This window comes from Macaca thibetana, chromosome 5 (genome assembly GCF_024542745.1).
Source record: "Macaca thibetana thibetana isolate TM-01 chromosome 5, ASM2454274v1, whole genome shotgun sequence".
NCBI classification, from domain to species: Eukaryota; Metazoa; Chordata; class Mammalia; order Primates; family Cercopithecidae; genus Macaca; species Macaca thibetana.
Window position 1 is genome coordinate 84215983 of NC_065582.1, and position 15554 is coordinate 84231536.

At 32.7% G+C, this 15554-nt stretch overlaps 1 long non-coding RNA gene across 1 annotated transcript; it reads right to left on the reverse strand.

Annotated features, from left to right (window-relative positions):
• Nucleotides 1-7770: 7770 nt before the first annotated feature.
• LOC126955195 (uncharacterized) lies at nucleotides 7771-14457 on the reverse strand. Its single transcript, XR_007725832.1, has 3 exons — nucleotides 13858-14457; nucleotides 10108-10249; nucleotides 7771-9725 (listed from the first exon to the last, which is right to left on the reverse strand). It is a non-coding gene; the product is annotated as an uncharacterized LOC126955195 (long non-coding RNA).
• Between the last annotated feature and the right edge of the window lie 1097 nt (nucleotides 14458-15554).

A 15554-nucleotide genomic window follows, 5' to 3' on the forward strand; every position in this document is an offset into this window, starting at 1 on the left:
AGTATAATACATAGAGTGTACAAATCATAAATGTATTTTAATAATTTTTTACAAAATGAACAAATTTATAATCACCACCCATGTCAACAAACAGAACAGTATCAACACGTTGTGAATTTAAATTGCATTTTCCTGGTGATTAATAAGTTGCAACAACTCAGATATTTAATAGTCATTTGAGTATTTTATTTAGTGATCTGTCTTTTCAAGTCTTGCCTATTTTTAAAATTGTGTTGCCTGTCATCTTTTATTAACTTGTAAGAGTGATAAACACACGCACACAAACACACACATACATAACATATATATGTTGTATGTATTGCAAATATTTTCTTTCCCTTATTTGTTTGCCTTTGAAGAGTATTGTCTTTGATGAAATTAGGATTTTTTAAATTTTAATATAGTTTTACATAATTCTATATAATTTTTTAGTCTTCTGTAATCCATGAATTGTAATGTAATCCAACTTATCAATATTTTTTTCTAATGATTAGTACATTTTGTGGTCTGTTGAAGAAATCTTCGCTGCAAAATTATGAAGATATTCTCTTATGTTATCTTCCAGAAGCTATGTTTTATCTCATGTAAATTTTGATCTATAATCCATCTGGAAGTGATTTTTGAGTGTAGAGTGAACTCTGTGTTAAGAATCATTTTTTCTTCTGAATATGCAATTAACTCATTATTATTTTTTTGAAAAGCCCTCCTTTCTCCACAGCATTGTGTCACCTTTGCCCTAAGTCAATTGTTAGTAGTGGTGACAATCTGCTGTTGGACTCTCTTTTGCCCTGATTTAATTGTCTATTCAAGTGCCAATGCCATACTCTCTTAATTTATGTAATGTCTTCAAATTTTGTTCTTTTTAGAATAGCTTGGCTTCTTGAGACTCTTTGCATTCCATTAGTCCTAAAATCTGATTGCCCATTTTTACAAAAATATAAACAACACAAAATACTTGCTAGAATTTTTACAGGAATTGCATTAAACACATAAGCCAATTTGCAGAAAATTGAAATCTATTGAATACTGAGTCTTCCAGTCTAAAACTTGGTATATTGGCAACATCTCAGTTTTTTCAGGTCTCTTTAATGCTTCTCACAATAACTTATTGATTTGCATGTTTAGAACTTTTACATACTTTGTCATTTCCTACATATTTTATTTATTATGCTTTTTTAAATGTGAGTTTTTAGTTTTATCTCTAATTGGTGGTACATATAAATACATTTGCTTTTTAAATACTGTTCATCTGTGCAAAGACATTGCTTAAGTTGTACTGCTTTTAGTAAGTTATCTGTATTTACTTTGGAATTTTAAATGTATAAACATGTAAACCATAAATAAAAGTTTTATTTCTTTATTTACCATTCTTCTACTTTCTTCCTTCCTTTTTCTTTCCTTACCTCCTTCTCCCCATCTCCTGTCACTTTTCCATCTCTCTTCATCTCTCTTCTCCTTGTTCTTGCTCTTCTCTTGTTCTCTTTTTTTCTCTCTCTGTATCTCTCTCCCTGTCCCGTCCTTCTTTTACTTTTGTTTTGTTTTTTGCCATATTGTACTAGTAGAAACCTTCAAAATGGTAATGAATACAAATGGTAATACAGTACATTCTTATCTTATTCCCAGTCCCATGATGAAAACTTTTAATACTATAGCATTAAATATAATGTTTATTGTAGATATTATGTTATAGATACCTTCTATCAGATAAGAAACTTTTCTTCTAATCATAATTTTCTAAGATAATTTAATTATGGTCTTTAATCATTTCCAATGCTTTTCCTGCATCTTTTGAGGTCTTTGTAGAATTTCCCTTTTTATTTTGCTAATGTGATGAATTACTTTAATTTTATAATATTAAAGAAACCTCGCTTTCTAGAGTAAGTTCAAGTTTGTTGTAATATAGTTTTTAAAGTATATACATTTGAATTTTATTTGTTCATAATTTCACAAACATTGCATTCTATTTATAAAATATATTGACTTGTAATTTTCCGTTCTTATAATGAACTAGTCAAGTTTTAGTATCGAGCTTTCATTAGCCTTAAAAAATAATTAGAGAACTTTTACTTGTGTGTTTTAGACTAGTTTATATGGATGGTACTATTTTTCTTAAACAGCTTTGAAGAAATAACTATTACATTGTCTGATTCTTACCTGTCTTTGATATTGTTGGAAATTTTTAGTTCCAGTTTCAATTTGTTGTAAGCTCTTTATAGTATTTTTATATTTTATAATAAATTCTGTAAAATAAATCTACCTGTTTGTTTCTGATGTTAGTAGTTAGTACCTTCTTCCATGTATAATTTCAATTGTTTATTTTTATATGTAGGATATCAGTTGACTTTTGTATATTGACTCTGTATCTTGTGAAATTTCAATGCTCATGTTTTAATTCCAGGAATTTTTTTGTTGTTGTTGATTCTATAGAATGCTTTTACCTAGGCAATCATGTCATCTATGAATAAAGACAGCTTTATTTTTTTCTTCTCAACTAACATGTATTTGTTTCATTTTCTTGTCTTATTGCATTAGCTATGACTTTCACTACAATGTTGAATAGAAGCGGCAAGAAAGGACATCCTTGTCTTGTTCCTGATCTCAGGAGAAAGGCATTCAGTTTCTTACTAGTAAGTATGATGTTAGTTTTTCTGTAGCTATTCTTTATAAAGTTTAGTGAGTTCCTTCTATTTCCAGTTTGCCGAGGGCTTTCTTTTTTTTTTTTCTTTTTTTTTTTTTTTTTTTTTTTTAAATCATGATTAGGTGTTGGATTTTGTCAAATGCTTTCTCTGCAACAATTAACAGGATCATATGATTTTTCTTCTTAAACCTGTTGATGTGGTGGGTTGTACTGATTGTTTCTGATATACCACCTAAATCCCACTTAGCTATTGCTCTGGTTTGAATGTTTGTTTCCTCTAAAACTCATGTTGAAATTTAATTGCCAGTGTAATGGTATTGGGAGGTGGAATCTTTAAAATATTGTTAGGCCACAACAGATATACCCTCATAGGAGTTTCAATGCCTTAAATAAAAAAGTCTTCAGGAGTGAGCTCTCTCTCTTACCCTCTCACCTCTTGGTATGTAATAATGCAGCAAGAAGGCCTTCATCAAAAGCAAGCAGCTTGGTATTGAACTTTCCAGTCTCCAGAACTGTATGCCAATAAACGTCTGTTTATTATGAATTATAGAGTCTTTGGTATTCTGTTGTAGCAGCACAAAAGAGACTGAAACAGCTACGGTGTAGCTGTTTTTTTTTTTTTTTTTTTATACATTGCTGAATTCAATTTGCTTTGTTGAAGATTTTTGCATCTAAGTTCATGACAGATGTTGAGCTGTAGTTTTCCTTTCTTGTAATGTCTTTATCTGGTTTTGGAAATATGATAATGTTGACCTCATAGCATAATTTAGAAAATGTTAGTGCTCTGTTTTATTGAAAATATTGTAACAAATTGGCATTATTTCTTTCTTAAATGTTTAGTAAAATGTACCAGTGTAACCATCTGGAACTGGTTTCCTTTTTTTGAAAGATTATTTATTAAAGTTTTTAAATAAACATATAAATATTTACATTGTTTCCCCTTGTGTGGGTTTTGATAGTTTGTGTCTTTCAAGGAAATTCATGGGCATAGCATTGTTCATAGCATTCCTTTGTCATCCTATTATTGTTCCTGTGATGAGTAAGGATGCTCTCTCTTTTATTTCTGATAAATTGCATGTTCTTTCATTTTTTTCTTGATTAACATGGCTAGAATTTTTTAATTTTATAATTATTTTTAAACAATCAAATATTAAATGTATTGAATTTGTCTATTGTTTCTATTTTCAAATTTTAATCATTTCTGTTTAATTTTTATTGGTTTCTTTTCTTGTGCTTGCCTTAGGTTAAATTTCTATTCTTCTTCTAGCTTCTTAAAATGGAAGCTTATATTATTGATTTTAGATAGTTTTTCTTTTCTGATATATGTATTTAGTGTTTTAACTAAAAATTTCCCTCTTAATACTTTCACTGCATCCCACAAATTGTAATTTGTATTTTTTATTTCGCTTAGTCCAAAATGTATTTTATTCATTTTGAGACTTCTTCTTTGACCCATGTGTTATTTCGAAGTGTTATTGCTTAATCTCCAGATATTTGATAATTTGCTTGTTATTGATTTATATTTTAATTTCATTGTCATCTGAGGACATACTTTGTATGATTTTTATCCCTTTAAATTTAAGGTATATTTTATGGCCAAAAATGTGGCCTATTTTAATGAATGTTCCATATAAGTTTGAAGAGAATGTGTGTTCTGCTTTTGTTTAAGGAACTATTCTTTAAATATCAATTAGTTGGAACTGATCAATAGTGCTGTTCAGAACAACTATATACTTATTGATTTTCTGCCTGCTGAATCTATCAACTACTGAAAGGGGGCTTTTGAAATCTCTAACTATAATAGTGGACTTGTCCATTTCTTTTTATAGTTTTAACAGTTTTTCTCTCGCATTTTGATGCTCTATTGTTAGGTGCCTACACGTTAAAAATTGTTATGTCTTCATAGAGTATTGACCTTTCTATCATTATGTAGCGCTCCTGTTTATCCCTGATAATTTTCCCTATTCTAAAATCTGCTTTTGTCTGAAATTAATATAGCTACTCCAACTTTCCATTAATTAGTGTTAGCATGATATATAATTGTTCTTCCTTTTACTTTTAATTTATTTGAATGTTTATATTTAAAATATATTCCTTGTAACAACATTGCTGTCATTACTTTCACTTGTTCATGATATAATTATCCAATACAATGTTGCTATTATTTACTTTTTAAATGTTTTTAAAAATTTATTTTTTATTTTTGACATATTGCAATTGAATATATTTACAGGGTACAATGTGATGTTTTGATACGTATCTATGTTGTCTCATGATCTAATCAGGGCAATTAGTGTAACCATCATCTCATGCATTTTCTGTGATGAGAATATTCAAAAGCCTCTTTTCTAAGTGTTTTGTGATATGGAATATTTTAATATTAACCATAGTCATCCTATTTGACAATAGAACAATCCAATTCATTTTTTTATTTAATTAACAATTTGTACTAATTGATCAACTTCTTACCATTCTATTATTCCTCCTCCCTTTCCCAGTCTCTAGTAACCACTGTTTTACTCTGGTTTTATATCAAGTTTTTAAAAAAAGATTCCACATATGAGTGAGATTATACAGTATCTGTCATTTAGTCTCTGGCTTATTTCACTCAACATGATATTCTCCAGGTTCATCCCTGTTGTCACAAATGACAGGATTTTATTCTTTTTCATAGCTGAGTAATATTCCATTGTGCGTGCGTGTGTGTGTGTGTGTGTGTGTGTGTGTGTATCTATCTCACAATTCCCTTATCCATTCATCTGTTGTTAAACTTTTAGGTTGATTCCATATGTTGGCTATTGTAACTAGTGCTGCAATAAATATGAGAGTGCAAATATCTTTTTGACATACTGATTTCCTTTCCTTTGGATATACATGTAGTAGTGGCATTTCTGAATCATATAGTAATTCTGTGTTTAATTTATTGAGGAACCTACATACTGTTTTCCATTATGGCTGTACTAGTTTACAATCCCACCAAGAGTGTGTAAGTGTTTCCTTTTCTCACCATTTTAGCCAATACTTGATTTCTTTTATATTTTTGGTATTAGCCATTCCAACTGGAGTAAGGTGGTATCTCATTGTGGGTTTACTTTGTGTTAATGACACTGAGCATTTTTCATATACCAGTTGGCTATTTGCATGTCTTCTTTTGAAAAATATCTATTAAAGTTTGCCCATTTTTTTATTGTGTTATTTTTTCTATTTCTATTGAGCTGTTTAAGTTTCATATATTCTGGATATTAACCTCTTGTCAGACATAAAGTTTTTGTCTATTTTCTTTCCTTCTGTAGGTTGTCTCTTTACTGTGTCAATGTTTTCTTTGCTGTACAAAAGCTTTTGAGTTTGATTTAATTCCATTTGTCTATTTTTATTTTTGTTGCCTGTGACTTTGTAGCCTTATTAAAAAAATAAAACACTTTCCCAGCCCAATTTCATAAAGCTTCCTCTCTATGTTTTCTCCTAGTTGTTTCATAGTTTTTAGTTTTACATTTAAGTCTAATTTATATTGAGTTGATTTTGTATATGTTGAGAGGTAGTGGTCTAGTCATAGTCTTCCACATGTAGTTCAATTTTTCCAACACTTATTTATTGAAGAGATTGTCTTTCCCTCAATGTATGTTCTTGGTACCTTTGTTGAAAATTAGTTGGCTGTGGATGTGTTAATTTATTTCTGGGCAGGCTATTTGGTTCCATTAGTTTATGTGTCTGTTTTTATGACAGTACCATGCTGTTTTGTTTACTATAGCTTTGTAGTATATTTTGAAGTCAGGTAGTGTAATGCATCCAGCTTTGTTCTTTTTGCTTAGGACTGTTTTGGTTATTCAGGGTCTTTGTAGTTTCATATGAATTTTACAAGAACAATTTGAACCCTCCTTTGCAATTTGGATGCCTTCTTTTTGTTTCTTTCGTCTAATTGCTCTGGCTAAGACTTACAGTATTATGCTGAACAGCAGTAGTGAAAGTGGGCATCCTTGTCCTGCTCAGCTAAATACCCACATCCTCATCTCAGATGCTGGGGCAGTGGAAGGGATTACTCAGCAGGGGATACTTGGCATAGAGACATGGTTCTCCTCAGTTAATTGGCAGTACCAGTGTGTGGGGGCTTACTTGTGAGGATAAGGCTGACCTTCTCCTTATCAGTAGATCAGTCCAGTTTGTTAAAATTCCTCCACAGTTATCCTGTCCCCAAAAAGATTATAAATCAATTATACAGAGTATGACTAACAGAAATAAAGTGTGCTGGCTGCAGCTTCTGTATCCATGGATTCCGTATTAAGGGGAACCATATTCTTAGTGTGTTGCCAAGGGCTTACAGTTGCTGTTGTTTCTCACATTGGCCATGTTCCTCTATAACCCCTGAACCAGAATATACAAAGCCTGGACTTAGATAACCATCTGACTTTTTTTTTCTTTTTGAGCTGGGGTCTCACTCTGTCACCTGCCTGGAGTGTTGTGGCGTGATCTCGGCTCACTGCAACCTCTGCCTCCCTGGGCTCAAATCATCCTCTCACCTCAGCCTGCTGAGTAGCTGGTACCACAGGTGTGCCACCAAGCCCAGCTAATTGTTTTTGCATTTTTGGCAAAGACAAGGTTTCACCATTTGCTCAGGCTCATCTTGAACTCCTGAGCTCAAGGAATCCACCTGCCTCAGCCTCCAAAAGTGCTGGGATTACAGGCGTGAGCCTATGTGACCAGCCTATCTGACTTCTTAAAAACTGTAGAACTTCACTTCAGTTATTTATTCTAGTCTTGTATGCCTATCTGTAAAATTTTAATAAACAAAATGTCCTATTTTTGTAGAAAATTTGTATTAAGTGCTCTGTGACTTTAATTCATGTATGTAGTTATCCAGATGTTCCAAGCACTATACAATAAACATTCTCATCACTGAACTGTACTGAGTAAAATGCATGAGAAGAATTAAATAAATAATAGAAATTTTAGCTTATCACAGCAGAAAAAGATCCTCCTGATCATAGAGGAAAACTTGTTCAGCTCTTCCTCATTAGGCATGATATTAGCTGTGAGTTTGGCATATATGGCCTTTATTTTGTTGAAGTGTTTAATACATACTTTCTATATCTAGACATAGATAGATGTTTGTTGAGAGTTTTTAACATGAAGGGATATTGAATTTTGTCAAATGATTTTTTCTATTGTAATTATTATATGTTCTTTGTCTTTTTTGTATTATATGTTCTTTTGTCTGTTAAAGTGGTGGATTATACTTATTAACTTGCATCCCTGGGATGAATCCCACTACATCATAGTAAATGATCTTTTTAATGAGAATTTTTGCATCTTTGTTCATCAGGAATATGAGTCCGTGGTATTTTTTTCTGTTGTGTCCTATTTCAATTTTGGAATCAGGGTAATGATGAGCTCATAAATTGAATTTTGAAGTATTCTCTCCTATTTTTTGGAATAGTTTGGGTATAATTCATATTAGTTCTTTAAAAGTTTGATGGAATTTGACAGTGAAGCCATCATGTTCTAAGGTTTTCTCTGATGGAGATTTTTTATTACTCTTTCAATTTCCTCACTCATTGATCTGTTCAGATATTCTACTTTATAATTTAATCTCGGTAGCTTGTATGTGTAGAGGAATTTACCCATTTTTTATATGTTATTAAATTTGCTGACTTACAGTCATTCATAATAATTTCATGATTCTTTGTTTTTCTATGGTATCAGTTGTAATGTCTCCTTTTTAATTATTTTATTTGAGTCTTCTCTCCTTTTTCCAAGTTAATCTAACTGATGGTTCGTCCATTTGGTTTATCTTTTTTAAAAACCTAATCTTTGTTTCATTGTTCTTTTAAATTGTTTTAAGTCTCTATTTCATTTATTTGTGCTCTGAGTTTTATTCTTTCTTTTCTTCTACCAGTTTGGGGTTTTGTTTGTTCTTGTTTTTCTAGTTCCTTGAGGTGCATTGGTAGGTTGTTTATTAGAAGTCTTTATTTTTTTCTGATATAGGTGTTTTTGCTATAAACTTCCGTCTTAGAACTGCTTTTGCTGTGTCCCATAGGTTTTGATATGATCTGCTTCCATTCTTGTTTGTCTCAGTAAAAATTTTAATCTTTCTTTTAACATTTTTATTGACCCATTGGTTGTATAGACCCATGTTGTTTAATTTCCATGTATTTGTAAAGTTTCTGAGGGGTTTATTTATTTATTTATTTATTTATTTATTTATTTTGGTTGTTGATTTCTAGATTTATACCATTTTGCTCAGAAAAGATATTTGATATAATCCCTATTGTCTTAAATTTGTTAAGATTTGTTTTATGGACTACTGTGATTTCCTTCCTTTGTTTACGTAAATTTGAGATTCTATATTATATCACTTTCCTTCTCCTGCAGAACGTGTTTTAACATGTTGTAGTGGAAGTCTACTGAAAATGGATTACCTCAGTTTTTGTTTGTCTGAGAAAGTTCTTTCTTTTTTACTTTGGGAGGTTAATTTTACTGGATACAGAAGTTTAGGTTGGTGGGGTTTTTTTTAACAATTCAAATATTTAACTTTAATTTCTTCTCGCTTGCATGATTTCTGATGAAATTTTGCTATAGTTCTCATCCTTGTTCCTTTATAGGAAAGGTTTCCTTACCCCTTTTAGCTTCTTACAAGATTTTCTCTTTTGTGAAACTTACCCAGAAACATTAATGTTTATATAATTATTACTAAAACTCCTAAATATCATGACAATTTTTTCTCATGTACCTTACTTCATATTCGGTTTTTACCCCTACCTTAAAGATATTCAAACAAACACTGAGATAGTAACCAGTCTCATTTTAGATCCAGTGCTCTTTATTACAATGCAATTTTATATTGGCTCACACCGATAGTATCATATCTCTACTAAAAAGCTCTAGTAATAACATACGTTGAGTAATCAGTTTCATCATTTAGTGATGAGTTTCATCAAATCAAATTCTTGCCTTTCACTGTATTTACTTCTTATTTCCTGTGTTCCATTTTGAATTCACCTTGGGTCCACCTCCTTGCAGCAAGGAAGAAATCAATGCCAAGCAGTGTGTACTTGCCATCAACAATATCTTACTTAATACATAGGTTGCATGTCTAAAAACAAAAAGAATATTAATTTCCTTCTTTTCCACTTGTAGCAAAATTCCGATTATATCTTCTGCTCTCTATTAACAGATGTAATGTTGCTTCAATTACACGAGCGCAGACAATTTCCCATTTAAAGAATACCCAGGTATAATTTATCTAATAACAAGAAAAGGCACAAAAAGAACTTACACAATAGAAATACTATTTGCTAAGTATACCTACCATTCATGACCCAATAACCTTACTGTCTGATTAGTGAATGAAAAAATGACATATAACTTCAACAAGTTTCCCAAAGAGATTCATCAATAATGTATAACTTTCATTTGTCTTAAATTTTCCCATGGTTAATGTCAAATTCATAGTTACAACATTTGTTTTTACATACCTTTCGACAGGGAGGCCACATGAGGTCATCCTCCATGCTGGAATATTTAGTTCTGATCTAGAATAATACATGTGCTCCCCTCCCAGGGGTTTCCAGGCTTCAGAGAGTTCCTTCATTTCTCCATGGAAATGATGTATTTCTCCTTACAAAAGACAGAAATATGTTCTTTTCTATTTAATAACTTCACCTGATTATCATGGTAACACTTGTAATGCATCTTGTTTAATAGTTACTCCAGTGAAGTCCATCCACACTGGAGTTAGAAATTCTGACTCTTAATCGGTGCTCTCTCACAGACAAATTTAGAAAAGAGCAAGGAAGTTTAGAATGTGCTCCTTCTCCCCACCTCTTACACACCAATATAACATGTAATTATTTCATTTAGCTAAATTTGGTAGAGTTTGGATTTTTTTTAAATTAAGCATATATTAGCAATGTAATAAAGCATTTTGCAGCTATTTTGAGAGCTCAAAATGTATGAACAAAAAGAGAAAAATAAGACTAACGAAAAACTTTATTTCACCACCTACCTCTCCCACTGCCTCATTTAATATATTTTAAATCTGAGTGCTTTTGTCTAATTCTAACGCAGAGGTTAAAGAAGGAGTTAGAGCTCAGAATTCTAAATGTGAAATATTTATTTATATGTTTAATGGTACATCAGGTTTTCAGTATCATGTAATATATTCATCAAAGACATATCATTTATCAAATGATAAACACAACTATGTGTAGATTAGTACATAGAAAGAAACCATGGATTTTAAATTCTTACATACAGAAGAAAAATTTATAGCAGTAGAATGGACAACGAAATCATTTACAAAAATATATAACAGAATAACTATTTATATTTAATAATCAGTCTTTAAAAATGACCCACCAATTTCTTCTCTTTAATGCACATCAGGTCAACAGGAGTGTTTATTTCTCCTCTTTTGAATCTGCAATGGCCTTTGAGCAACTGAATGCACAGAAAGGAGGCCTTAAGAGACTTTTAGCTTCTGCTTCCTTCCCTTCAAACGTTCACCCTTTGGGTACTCCTTCTCAGAAACCAGCCACATGGAGAGGTCATGTCAAGGAAAACTTAGGAGATCTGCTTATTAGCATCTCTCAACCAACAGCTTACATCAGTTGCCAGTTATAGGAGGCAGCCATCTTGGATGTTGTAGGCCACCCATGACCTCAGATGACTATAGCCCTTGCTGACATCATAAGAAGCAGAAAAACCATCCAGCTGAGTCCAAACAACTCAGAGATGGTGAGGAAATGTTAAAACACCATTTTGGGATTAGGTTGCTATGCAGCTAACAGATACTGAACTATCTATATAGGAAATAGTTAAGCCATATGTGAAATGGATAGACCAAAGTCAAGTATAAAAATAAACATGTTAGACTGAGGAGGAAAAAGGAAATTTAAGATAAATAATTGACTAATGTATTTTTGCTAAACAAAATATATTATACTATTGGACAGACATCTTTTACTGTATATATTTGAGTGAAGAGGATAACATTTTAGAAGGTAATTTATTTATTTATATTTTTGAGACAGAGTCTTGCTCTGTTGCCCAGGCTAGAGTGCAGTGGCATAATCTTGGCTCACTTCAACCTCCACCTCCTGGTTTCAAGCAATTCTCCCACCTCAGCCTACACAGTAGATAGGATTACAGGCACGCGCCACCAGGCCTGGCTAATATTTGTATTTTAGTAGAGAGGGGGTTTTGCCATGTTGGCCAAGCTGGCCTTGAACTCCTGGCCTCAAGTGATCTGCATGCCTTGGCCTCCCAAAGTGCTGAAATTACAGGCATGAGCCACCACACCTAGCCAGAAGGTAATTTTTTATACAACAGTTTTATACTTATATGGAAAAACAGAGTATGGCCTTTATCAGTTTTATACTTATATGGAAAAACAGAGTATGGCCTTTATCAGATATACCTATGTAATTTTACGGAGTGTTCTAATTCTCTTGGCCTGAGATTCAAAAAGAAAAAAAAAAATACTGGAAAATTTTCTTTTCTAAAGATCCTAAGAGGTTGACCATAACATATAAGAAAAATACATATTTGAAAAATCAATAAATATATATTCTAAAACCAAAGTTTTACCATACCTCTTAAAATTTCAAAGGAAGTAATTCTCAATGTCTCTAAATCACTTCCAGTAATTGTCCACTGACTATATGCTAAGCATTTGGTCTGAAGATATGAAGGTAAATACTACATAGTCTCTGCTCTGAAGAGGCCATGAGACATTGTGCAAAATTGAAATGTAAGGAGAAGGGAGACAGTACGGAAGCAAAATTTTCTAAGTGCCCAATATGTGCAAGGATTATTCTAAATTCCTTTAATTTTATCATCATTTTTAAAAATCACTTATTGAAGAGTAGTTTTATTCCGATTTTTAGGTAAAAAAATTATGAATAGAGATATTCTGTAACTTGTTTAAGCAAACTGGTAAAATAAGATAGCTGATATTTAGAAATCTTTTCTTTTTTTAGCTCCCAATCTAGAAATCCAATACAATGCATTGAATGTATTGACGTAAAAGTTAATGAGGACAAGGGCAAAGCTCTCCTGGAAGGAGGAACCTCTGCATACATGAGATCCAATGACAGGCTCCCATCGTGACTGCACTCCCGTTCTCTATTGCTCTCCACTGGTGTGCTTATTTTACAATAGGACTGAATGGATAAGAGCTTTTAGAGTCAGACCAATTTGGGTTATAACTCTGGTAAATGTGGTAAATACGTGACTTTAGACAAGTTATTTATCAGAGACTTTTCTGTCTAAAAAATAGGAATAAGGACATGTACCTCACAGAGCTATTATAAGGATCACACAATGAGATATTGTGTTATATACTTAGTACAGTGTTTTGTATAAATACCCTTTTAGCAAATTATGGGAGTTAGTCTAATGAATTTTTCATTATTACTACTCTGAGTTGTCATTAATTGGTCTGGGTCAGTTGGTCTGAATGGGATTTTTTTCCCAGGCATACAATTTTTGCAGATCTCTTCATATTTATTAAAATAAGACTCTAGGAATAAATGTTGTGACTTGACCATCGATTTTGACCCTTTCATTTTAGACCACATCTCCAGGAATGAGGTATTACATGTCCTTTAGAGACCCTAATCCCACACTTTATGACATGTTTCTGTGCGTTTGGAGAGAGAGAAACATTCAGGGATAAATGCGATGCCTTATCTCATGGAGAAATTTCTCCTCAGCCTTCTCCTTTGTTAGTCAGCTTCTACGTGTTGCTTCAGTGAAGCAAGCAGCATGGACCCTATCTGCAGATATGAAAACCAATTCCTAAATGTGTATTCTTCATAACATTCAAAAATAGAGAATATTTGATCAGTAATGGATAGGCACACCTATTGGCTCATACTTTCAGTCAGTCCCTGAACCTGAACAGAAATAGTTAATTTTCAGAGACTGTAAGTAAGTAAAATATATATATATATATATATATATATATATATATATATATATATATATATATATATCTCAGTGCTTACTTGTACTCCAATGCTGGCCTCCTCTCAGCCAAAGCTGGGACTTCAAAATTTAGAATATTTGAGGTCTGAGGGTCTGTCTGCAATTCTCCTCAGGCAACATGACAAGGAGGGAGGTCAGAGCTCAGAATCCTGACTCCAGATAAAAAGGGCGGCACAGGAAAAATAGGAGAAAAGACATGAATTCATTATAGAATAACAGCCTGAGCAGGTACTTACCAAGTGAATTGGGAAGGAAATTTCTTAGAAGACCTTAAGAACGTGGAGGAAAAGGAGCAGTTAATCTGAAATACAAAATTGAAAGGCATGACAGATGCATGATTCTAGTCTTCCAGATAAGATTCCTTCTGGAATTCAAAAGCACCTAAAAGAAGTAAGACAATTGGCTGCTGGGTTCAATATGTAAACACAGTGCTGGTTGACACAGTGAAGATGTTTATTACAAAAGTTAATGCAATGTCAGGGCGGAAGATCAATGTTTAACCCGATTTTGTTGCAATCTGTTGGTCTGCCTTGGAATACAGAATGGAAAATTAGCAAAGCACAGAAAGGAATATATAAAAGACTTTTTCACAAGCAAACTCAAATCACTGACACTGATATTTGTAATAATAAAAACAAATCAAGATTTACTTGTATTTGTAATTAATACATGCCCCTTACATTGCATATTCACAGTTTTTATTATTTTGAGTAATACCTTATAATTTTTATTTGCCTCAATATCCAGATAGTCACAGATTATTAGAGATTCTCTATGTCCAGTCCCCTGATTTTATAGAATAAATCATAAAGAACAGAGTTGAAGTTACTTAGGTCAGGAAGAAGTATGGGCAGGAAAGAACAATGGCTTTCATTTCACAGGTAAGAAAAGACAAGCATGAGACCCCTAGGAAGAATTTTGCCTATGCCGTGAATCTGGTATTGTATTACTAACAAATGAGCCTGAGCTTGATATATTAGGCATGCTCACTATAAAAATATCTTTAGGATTCTGTGATGTAAAATATTCTGCAAGCATCTAATATTCATTATACTGTAGAAAAAATAAAGATCATTCTTTATGCTATAGAAATAAAAATAAATACTTGGTTGCTGGACAGAGAAGTGAGTTGAAACAGCTTTTGATGCCGTCACATGACCTCTAGCTTCCTTATAATTTGGGTAATATCTGCTGAGATTATTGCAATCTTCTTCCACAAGTATTATTAAAGGCATTTTTTCAGTTTGTATTTAAGAAATTATTACTTGAACAAAAAATAAATTATTACATGGAAAACAAACTAAAAAATGACTTTTTTACCATTGTATTATACTTCAGAAAAAGAAGCTCTCAGAAAAAAAAAAAAAAGGCTGTGTGTTTTCTGCGAGTGAGGAAGCCTGTTAAAAGACCCTGGGGAGAGTGAAGCATGGGTTTCTGTCCAGCAGCAAAGGGATGACCTCACAAAGGCTCTAGCTGCTGCAGTGGGGCTGTGGAGCTCGCTCCTGTCAAAGGCATGATTAGTACAACCCCCACCCCCCACCAGTGCAGCTGTCCATTAAGGATGACCAATTTAAAAAGAAGGAGTCAAGCAGTTAATTACTTTGTCAGTAATAAATAAAACAATGGGCCGTGGTGGCAGCCCAATTCAGTGATGCATGCAGGCAGCCATCTGTACATTTTCCCAATCTACTTGGCACTTGTTGCTGCAGAATTGGTTTGGACAAGTGGCTTACAGTCACATAACAGACAGGAGCTGTCTCCTCTTCTCTGGGAGGCTGTGTACATTAAGTGTCATTGTTTCAGAGGAATCAACTTTGGGTATAAATTGGGTACTCAGCAATAGCCCTGGCCCTGATGATAAATAAGGAGATTATTTATGCAATCTTGTTTTTACACATTCACTAACATTTCTTGAGAGATTTCTGTTTGCCGG